The sequence below is a fragment of the Amblyomma maculatum genome, chromosome 5 (genome assembly GCF_055883805.1).
Source record: "Amblyomma maculatum isolate TAMU_Amacu chromosome 5, ASM5588380v1, whole genome shotgun sequence".
Taxonomy (NCBI): Eukaryota; Metazoa; Arthropoda; class Arachnida; order Ixodida; family Ixodidae; genus Amblyomma; species Amblyomma maculatum.
In genome coordinates this window covers 16,069,075-16,079,719 of record NC_139348.1, presented here as the reverse complement: position 1 = coordinate 16,079,719, position 10,645 = coordinate 16,069,075, and the positions used below count along the sequence as shown (strand labels likewise).

The 10,645-nt window shown below is 44.6% G+C and overlaps 1 pseudogene; it reads left to right on the top strand.

Annotated features, from left to right (window-relative positions):
- The first annotated feature begins 1,505 nt into the window (after nt 1–1,505).
- Nucleotides 1,506–2,920, top strand: LOC146187804 (uncharacterized; annotated as a pseudogene).
- Nucleotides 2,921–10,645: the final 7,725 nt, after the last annotated feature.

Genomic DNA, 10,645 nt, shown 5'->3' with positions numbered 1-10,645 from the left:
CTGTGCCGTACGCTGGAGCATCTAGATGGACGCCCATTGAGTGAAACTCAGATTTTAGATCCCTGGCCACGGCGATCGTCTGCGGTGAAAGCCTCCCAGGCACTTCTCCGCTTTATGAGAACCACAGGCCGAATCGAAAAACTATGAGTTTGCTATGACATGACTGTGACGTGATGTGATGTGGCGTGACTGTTATGTGACTGCATTAGCTTCAACTATCACTCTCTCACAACTTTTATATCCACTCATCCCCTCCCCCCAGGGCAGGGTAGCAAACCGGTTGCGTTTACTGGTTAACCTCCCTGTCTTTCCTCCTCATCTTCCTCCTCCTCCTATCATTTTGTAAAAGGCGACGCCAGGCGATGTTCGCATACTTCGTGATTGGGTAGGCTTAAACTCGTACATACACTCCTTGCTTTCGTTACCAGAAAAACGCATGGCGTCTTTCGGGCAAAGGGCTGTCTGTAGCTTTTTAAGTGATATTGTTCCCTTGGGCCTTTTGAAATAGCAATTTTCAGGCGCTCATCGTCATCACCATCATCACCCGGATTTTACCAACTGCAGAGCGAAGGCCTCTCCCATATTACTACAACTAACCTGGTCCTGTGCTAGATATATCCAATTGAGCACTGCTTAATTTTTTAGCCTCATGTCATGCTCCCATCTTTCTTCCACCCCCTGGTACGATTTCTTTCCCTTGTAATCCAATTTGTCACCCTTCGCAACCATCCGTTATCCTCTGTTTACACTGCATACCTATTTCTACATGATTGCCACCAGAGTGTGATTAACTCCTGTTATTTCTCTTATCAATTCGGCACGCTCCCTATCTCCTAACGTTACCCCTACCATTTTAGTTCCAAAGTTGTCTGTGTTGTCGTTAGCCTCCACTTTTCAACTCCATTGGTGAGTACAAATAGGACGCAACTGTTATATACTTTTTATTGAGCGATACCGGTAATCCGAGAGTCATATTCTGCGAGTACTTTCTAACTTGAGGCATTATTTCACAAATATTTACTCTTCGTTACTTTTTCAGTGATGAAAATTCCAGAAGCATAAGATAACCGAAGTTTTCATGCCTTTTTTCTCACTGACACTGAGAATTTTTGGTAAGATGACAATCATTTGCCTGCTATTACACACCCGATAACGTTAAAGAAGTGTTAAACCTTTCCTAATGTTTGAAAGTATTTGTTTCTTGACAGCAAACAAAATATCCTGCAAATAAACGCAGGCCTAAGTTAAGTGAACACGACGGCCCTGCCGTGATGATGTCACCTCAAGTGTCTTTGCTTGTGCAGGTTTGCGCATCGCTCCTGATCCTTGTATCTGACACACCGACTGTTATAAAGGCCGTTGGACAGCAGAAATCTTATTCCCAAGTTGCGATCAATGAAACGCTGTGGCGGCTTCCTGGATTTATCGCCGACGCCTCTCGCCGTGCACCAAGTATGGCCGATCATCGCCTCGTGGAAAACGTCCTCTGCGCACCTTCGTTGAGCACAGTGATGTCACACCACCGACATACGTCACGAAGCCTGCCGGCTATTAATCTGCTGCCCAGACCAACATTCACCAGTGGACACGGCGGCCCTGCCTTGATGATGTCACCTCAAGTGCCTTTGTTTGTGCAGGTTAGTGCAAAAAGATACGGTTTTCGTAGCGACCACCTCTGTCTAGTTGTGCTGCCGTGTCCACAAGTACTGCTTCATTGTGTCGACTGCCTTTCTTTGGTATGCATACTGCTGAAGCTTTCAGGGGATGTAGAGGAAAACCCTGGGCCTGTTTCAAAAGCTATAATAAATTAAATTCTCAAAACTCAAAAAAAGAGATATTGGCCACAGTTACTGTAATTCAAGAAAAACAAACATCGTCTGAGGCAGGTATAGTGAAATTGCAAACAAGACTCGATTCCATCGAAGCGAAGCTCGTGGTCCTAGAGGAATCCAAATAAGGCTATCTAATATTAAGACTACTATGAGTGATTTTCAGGCGGAAATCGCTGTACTCGCTAAACAACTTGATGGCTTGCAAAATCAGTCCCGGCGGAACAACCTCATTGTAAGAGGTATACTGGAAGAAGAAAATGAAAACGACGAAACATTGCTGAGGAAAGTAAACGACGAAGTTTTTGAGGTAAAACTCGGAGAGAAGCTAAGTACCATTGAGAGAATACACCGTCTTGGTAAGCTGTCTCCGGGAAAGCATCGCCCAGTTATCCCTAGGATCGGTGATTTTTGGGAAAAAACTGAGATTATGAATAATTGCTGCAAGCTTAAAGGAGGGCAAATAAGCATTTCAGAGGACTATTCTAAAATTGGGGCTGAAACGTGGAGGCTAACCAAGAAAGTTCTACTTAAGTTGAGGACAACCCAGAGGGCTATGGAACGCAAAATGGTAGGGGTAACATTAAGAGAGAGGAAGCGTGCAATGTGGGTCAGAGAAATAACTCAAGTTACCGACATTCTAGTGGAAATTAAGGAGAAGAAATGGGCATGGGTGGGACATGTAGTGCGAAGAGAGGATAACCGATGGTCGCTTAGGGTAACAAACTGGATTCCAAGAGAAGGAAAGCGTAGCAGGGGGCGGCAGAAAGTTAGGTGGGCGGATGAGGTTAGGAAGTTCGCGGGGGTCAAGTGGATACAGCTAGCACAGAACCGGGTTAAGTGGAGAAATATTGGAGAGGCCTTCGCCCTGCAGTGGGTATAGTCAGGCTGATGATGATGATGTTGTTATTTCTAAAAGAGTACATGATATAAGAAAGGACCTCTGGAATTCCACTGTAGACGAAAGGAAAAACGGGGCCAAGGTTAAGATGGTATTCGATAAGATGAAGGTGAACAAAATCCTTTACGCCTGGGACGAAATTACGAAACAAAGGTACAAATGTCATACCCCTTCTGGGAGTAGCGATTGACGCAGGAACACATAATCAAAACCGTTCAAAGCCATAAATGTTAATGCCAGAGGTATACTAAATAAAATTGCCGAATTAGAAAGCATAATCATAGAATATGAACCAGACATAGTAGTAGTCACCGAAACGTGGCTGCATAGGGATATACTCGACATTGAAGTTACTCCTCCTAATATAAAATAGTAAGAAAGGACCGAGAAGACACAGGTAGGGGAGTTGCATTAATTATCAAGGACAGCACAGCATTTTCTGTACTTCCATATGTAAATGGCGTAGAAGCGCTATGGGTCAAAATAAAACTAGATAAATAAACAATCTTCATCGGGGGTGTTTACAGGGCCCCAAATGCTCCGGCAGACGTTTTGGTAAATTTACGAACATTTATGGACTCTTACCTGCCTCACGATAGTAGGACGTTATTACTGGCAGATTTCAATCTGCCCGGCATTGACTGGTGTTCGAAATTACCTGCAACACGAGAAGTCCACAGTTGTGAGCAGTTACTTGATCTGTGTTTTTGTGATAATTTAGTTCAAGTTGTATCTGATTACACAAGGATATGTCCTACAACATCATCTCTACCGGATTTGATTTTTGTTTCTGAGCGTATAGAAACTTCTCTCTGTGAATGTGAAATCTTGGATGGCTTGTTCGATCATAGGATGGTTATGTTATCCTTAAAGGCATCACCAGATTCCTCAGATACTTTGCCCAAAAAACGTTTCTTTAATTTTCAAGCCGCTGATGATGCTGCGTGATTGACTGCCTGGATTATTCATATGAAGATTTTGTGCAGCTGTATGACTCTGATGCTAGTACTGACTAACTATGGGAATTTTTTTCGGAATTAGCAGAGCAATGCCTTAATCAATTTGTTCCTAAGAAATTTAAGAACACCAATAAAAAGAGTCCCTGGATAACTAGAGACATTCTTCACCTGAAACGACGAATTAAACTTAAACGTAAGGCTTCCTCACACAACCCAAACCCTGCAAATAAAATATGTATTCGCCGCATGAGCCAGGATTTAAAGAGACTTCTTAAGGAGTCAAAAGACAGATTCTATAATGTGACGCTCACGAAATTTCTTTGCGAGTCGCCTGGTAAATGTTGGCGCTATATAAATCTGTCAAAGGTTTTGCAAAATGCTGAGACCGAGGAGAACGCTCATAAACGTGCCGAAGACTTTAATTTATATTTTTCACCTGTTTACATACGTGATAATGGTGTACTGCCTCCTTTTAATGCTGAAACTGAAAGGCCATCTATTACTGACTTACAAATTGATGAGCAAGGTATTCTAAATCTGCTATTATATATTGGCATCAAGAAACAAGAAAAGCCAAGGTCCAGATCGTATACCTAACGAGTTTTTATATAGGTACGCTGAATGGGTATCTAATTAATACTTGACCAAAATATCTCAGTCTTCTTTTACTAGTGGATGCTTCCCAACTGACTGGAAGCGAGCAAGAGTTATACCAGTTCATAAAAGCGGAAATAATGCCGTTAGCAATTATCGCCCGATCTCGCTCACTAGTGCAGTTTCGAAGTTGCTTGAATATATATCTAAACACCTGATCAACTACCTCGATCAGCATGTATTATCGCCAGCATGGCTTCCGAAAGGGACTGTCTACAACTACCCAACTGATAGAAATAGTTCAAGACCTCGCAGAAACAATAAATTAACGTGGTCAAACAAACATTATATACCTTGACTTTGCGAAAGCATTTGATAAAGTTTCACACCAAACATTGTTATATAAGATTAATGCGCTCTTTAAAAATCAAACGCTAAAACAATGGTTTTCCGCGTATATATCCTCTCGTGAACAGTATGTATTTGTTAGAGGGGGTGAATCTAGTATTATTTCTGTTGCTTCTGGTGTGCCGCAGGGTACCGTTTTAGGCCCACTCCTGTTTCTCATCTTCATTAACGATCTGCAAAGTAGCATTGATGTTCCAATAAGACTTTTTGCTGACGACTGCGTGATGTACAGTAGCGTAAATACGATTGATGATCAGATTAAATTAAATTTAAACGTACAAAGAATAGTGAAATTTTGTAACGACTGGCAGATGGAATTAAACTTAAAAAAGTCTGTGTTCATGTCAGTAACTAGGAAAAAAACTGTTCTTAGTTTCAATTATCAAATAAATGGTTACATGCTAGAAAGAGTTGATCAGTATAAATTCCTAGGCATAACTATTACATCAGACCTACGATGGAATATTCACATTGAAAATGTCTTTTACAAAACTTATAAAACACTATGGTACCTGCGACGCACTATGCACAGTGCTACCCCGGATGTAAAGTGCCTGGCTTACAAAACCCTCGTCAGACCAATTATCGAATATGCTAAAGCAGTATGGGATCCTCACACAGCAACTAATTGTCACAAGCTAGATAGGATTCAGCGACTCGCTGCAAGGTGTATCTATAACAAATACCGCCGTAACCATTCTTCAACAGACCTCTGCCAAAAAGCCAAACTACCAATGTTAGAAAGCAGAACCAGGTATGAAAGACTGAAAACTCTTTACCACCTTATCAATAATTATCTAAAAATAATAAATCAGATTACTTTGAGATCAAAACTAATGAGACATCAAGGCATCGTCATAGTAGGTTCGTCCCCATTGCCGGCTATAAAAAATAATCGCTTCAAGTTTAGTTATTTTCCGCGAACTTGTAAAGACTGGAACTCTCTTCCAGATTCTGCTATTCGATCTTCATCATTATGTGAATTTGTACGCCATTTAGAAAATTTCATCTATGGCACTAGCACACGACGATGAGGTCATAATGCTGTTGTGTAAGATGGCTGTTTTTCTGATTTCTGTGTCATGCATTTTTGTTTTGTTTGTATGTGTATTCAGAGACGATTCTTGATTGACTATTGATTTTTAATCGTGTCCTGTATTTCCCAATTTTTCGTTTTGTATTTTCCACTCCTGTTACAGCCCCTTATGGTGGCTGACAGTATTAATAAATGAATAAATGAAATGAACATATTGTGCTATGTATACATTAAAACCATAAAAGACGGGCATAATTTAGATGGGAGAGCTCCATGAAAATATGTGCTAGCGTATTTAGTTGTTTATCTTCGTTTGGCTTGGCGATTCTTTCGCGGCGCAGCACTTCAACTCACTTCTATAGTGACAGGCGGAGCCAGTAGGGTATGACAATATACACATGGCGTCCTTAAAAGATTCAAAATTTTAGTACGAACGTATCTGGCCCAAAATAATTTTTTCCCTGGGGATATATTGGAGACTGGACGCCTTTCAAAAGGCAGATGCTTTAATCACTTTTATATTAACGAAACAAATTCATTGCATTTTTTATAAATATTTTATGGTGATTTTATTCGCAGAATTGGATCTCGTCCTGCCAATAGGATAGCTGAGAAAATCTTTACAAAGGACTGCAAATCTTGCCCCGATGGGCGGATTTACGCAGTAATGTAGCGCCTGCCTAGATCAGTCTGCCCAGAGATTTCGTCAGTTTTTGCATCACGTGATAACCTGGACTATCGCGCTGCGTTTCGCTGTCAAATTCAATTCGTCCGCAACATCGCTGATAGCCTCCTCATCAGCACTTATTGACCGCGGTCATTTCGCTAACAAACCGCGGTAAGTTGTGTTTGCATATGTTTCTATGGGTCGCTCTCCTGACTCCATCACCATACGTTTTGGGGGCTTTAAAATGTACTGCACCTCTAAAATGTAATTTCATGCTTTCACAATCTGTTCCGGATGCTTATGGGTGTCCTGTACCAATACACGACATCATAAGTGCCCTTGAAATGAGAACATTGCTTTCAAAACTTTCGATTACGTGTCTTCTTATGGGCGCTCAGCCTACTTTGTACCCCCAGTCTGCTGCTACGAAACGAAAGTCGCCTTTGTAAACACGCTGTTGGTTTCTACAACTGCTTCTTTCGAGGCTAATGCTGATAAACCTTTATTGTGTAGAAGGGGGGAGGATTGAGAGCAGTTGGCTAGCGTACCGCAGGCTGTGAAGACCTTTGAACGCCGGTCCACTCGATGTCTTTGAAATGAATGTCAGTGTAATCGTTGGACCTTAGCTTATCGCAAGTTATTTAGAGCTATCAAGCAAGAGTTCTGAGGCAAGCTTCTGAGTTTTGCACGTCCATATCATAACGTCGAAGTTGTCTTTCTCGCCACAAAAGCGCCAGAAGGGCATACACTTATTTATGAATTTTTGGTTTGGTTTGGTTTGTGGGGGTTTAACGTCCCAAAGCACTCAGGCTTTGAGAGACGACGTAGTGAAAGTCCGGAAATTTTGACCACCATGGGGTTCATATATGTAGTTTGGGTTGGGGAGGCTCCCGGTCTGTAGCTGTCTCTTTATGACTCGCTGGTGTCAAGTCAATATTTTATGAGGGGGTGGGAGTGTTCTTATTGTATTTTAATGTGCAGCGAGTTCGTGGTATGATACGACTGGCTCGCGCAAGGGTTGTGGTTCTTGATTTGTGCCACAGCTCGGCCGGCTAAGTCTCGATCGTATTAGTGTGGAGCCTCATTTTCCGGATTGGCCGCATGAGCTGGCGTCTAATTAGATCGATATCTCGCAAGAGATATGATTCCATTATTTCTATGAGTATTTGTGAGGCGGGATTAGAAACTCCACCTCTAGAAAAGTTGCTGATCGCCAACTTGGAGTCGCTTACTATGGTAGTAGCATTAATAAAGGCGATCGTCACGGCCTTCTCTGCGACTAGCGCTCTGATGTGGAAACCGTCTCCGCCATAAGCAGTGTGGCTGGGTTAAATCTGGCGTGTGTAACTACCATATCAAATACCCTATTGAGGTCTTTCACGTCTTCTGCGGCATCGACATAGAGGAAATGTCACGTCCTAGCCAGAGGACGGGACGATGTCAGCGACCGCAGGTCACCCGGGCGGCAGCAGGAACCAGCGCGACGGCGGGGATATCTGAAACACCGAAAGGATTGCCCTCATCAGCGTCTTCTTTCTTCACGGAACGCTCGCACTTCCTCTTCTTCGGCTACACTGCCTACCACCGAAACGAAGCATCGTCCCGATGCTAAACACAAAATGAATTAACCGCCGCGCAGAAGCACACACGGTCTTGCAACATTTGCTAGTGGAAGGAAGGGTTCTCGGTGATTACTGGTGATACGGCCTAAGCCGCACTACATGCACAATGTCAGGACGCGAGGAACGGGGTGACGACGGTTGCGTTACGCAGGGCAGCACCTTGTAATTAAGTTCACCGACACTACGAACAACTGTGTACGGCCTTACCGCTTCATCAGTTTTTCTGAAAGCCCTCAACGGCGAACCGGTGTCCACACCCACACCTTGACGCCGGGACGGAAATGGACGGTACGTCTCCGGAGGTTTTAGTGACGTGCATAGGTACGCTGCTGCTGTCGTATGTGGAGTCTGGCCAGTGGCCGAGCCTCCTCCGCGCGTTCGCATACTAGCCGGGTATCATCAGCTACGTCGTCTGGCGGTGCGTGAGGCAGCGTAGCGTCAAGCATGGTGGTGACTTCGCTTCCATGCACCAGCTGGAAGGGGGACATACGGGTGGTTTCCTCGACTGCGGTATGATAAGCGAAAATGACATAGGCAGTACCTCGTCCCAGTTCCGATGGTCGATGTCCACGTCCACGAGGTACATGGCGATCATATCGGCTATAGTTCTGTTGAGCCTCTCCGTCAGCCCATTAGTTTGCGGATGATAAGCTGCGGTTCGGCGGCGGCTTGTCCAGCTAGGCGCAAGTTGCCTGAGTGAGCTGCACCACAAACGCGGCGCCACGGTCAGTAATCAGCCCTGCTGGGGCACCGTGCCGGAGGACAAAGCTCTCGATGAACAATTTGGCTGCTCAGCCGTTCCCGACGGAACTGCGCGGGACTCCGTGTAGCGCGTTAGATGGTCCGTCGCTATGCTAATGTACTTGTTGCCTGATTGCGACGTCGGAAATAAGCCCGCAAATTCATTTCAGTCGTATGAAATGGAGCACGCGGTAGCTCGAGTGGCTGGAGAAGATCCGCCGGTTGCGTAGGAGGTTTTTTTGCCTTTGCACTCGCGACAGGTCCTTGTATATTCATCATCACCATCATCAGCCTGACTATACCAACTGCAGAGCAAAGGCCTCTCCCATATTTCTCCAGTTAACCCGGTTCTCTGCTAGCTGCATCCACCTGACCCCTGCGAACTTCTTAATCTCATCCGCTCACCTAACTTTCTGCCGCCCCCTGCTATGCTTTCCTTCCCTTGGAATCCAGTTTGTTACCCTAAGCGACCATCGGTTATCCTCTCTTCCTACTACATGTCCTGCCCATGTCCATTTCTTCATCTTAATTTCCACTAGAATGTCGGTAACTTGAGTTATTTCTCTGACCCACTCTGCACGCTTCCTATCTCTTAAGGTTAACACTACCATTTTTCGTTCCATAGCCCTCTGGGTTGTCCTCAACTTAAGTAGATTTCTCTTGGTTAGCCTCCACGTTTCAGCCCCATAGGTGAGTACAGGTAAGATGCAACTGTTGTATACTTTCCTCTTGAGCGATACCGGTAAGCTGCTAGTCATAATCTGTGAGTGCTTGCCAAATGCTCTCCATCCCAATCTTACTCTTCTTGTTATTTCCTTTTCATGGTCCGGATCTGCGGTTACTATCTGTCCTAAGTAGACGCACGTACTTTGCGAGTTTCGGCCAGTAATATTTTTCTCGAATACGCGAAAGCGTTCTGGTGTATCCTAGATGACCAGCGGTCGGATCGTCGTGCACGCTTCAGTAACCACATTGCGCAGGCCTTCCGGCAGGACAAGAAGCCACGATTTCTGGCAGCTGTCAAATTTCTTGTAGAGGACACCATTGCGGATGTAAAATGCAGAGAGAATACGCAGGAAATCCCGAGGTACCGCATCTTCGTCTTTTGCTAGATGCTCCATCAATTCACGAAGCTATGGATCATGTCCGGCACTCTTTTTCTGTTGTCGAGTAATTGCCTTTTGCCTTGAAAAGAGTTCAGCTTGCGTGTCGCAGTAACGCGCTCAGCGCCATCCTAGAATCGTACAAGCACTGCCCCTAGTTACTGAAGTTACTGACATTCTAGTGGACATTAAGAAGAAGAAATCGGCATGGGCAGGACATGTAGTGCGAAGAGAGGATAACCGATGGTCGCGTAGGGTAACAAACTGGATTCCAAGGGAAGGAAAGCGTAGCAGGGGGGCGGCAGAAAGTTAGGTGGGCGGATGAGGTTAAGAAGTTCGCAGGGGTCAAGTGGATGCAGCTAGCACAGAACCGGGTTAATTGAAGAAATATGGGAGAGGCCTTCGCCCTGCAGTGGGTATAGCCGCGATGATGATGATGACTGCCCCTAGTCCTTTGTTGCTGGCGTCCGTGTGGAGTTAAGTGTCGGCATTTTGATCAAAGTGGCCTAATATAGATGGTGACAAAACGGCTTGCTTTAGTTGCCTGAATGCTAACTCTTGACTTTCATTCCACACAAAGTCGACGCTGTCTTTCGTAAGGTGGATTAGCGGCTCCTGCGATCTGGGCGAAATTGCGAACGAAACGTCAAAAGTAAGCACAGAGACGAAGAAAGCTTCTGACAGTTTTCTTGTCCGATGGTGGGGGGAAGGATGCCACGGCCGCTGTTTTCTCGCGATCTGGTTTCACGCATCTGTGACTGACTATATGCCCAAGAAACTTCAGC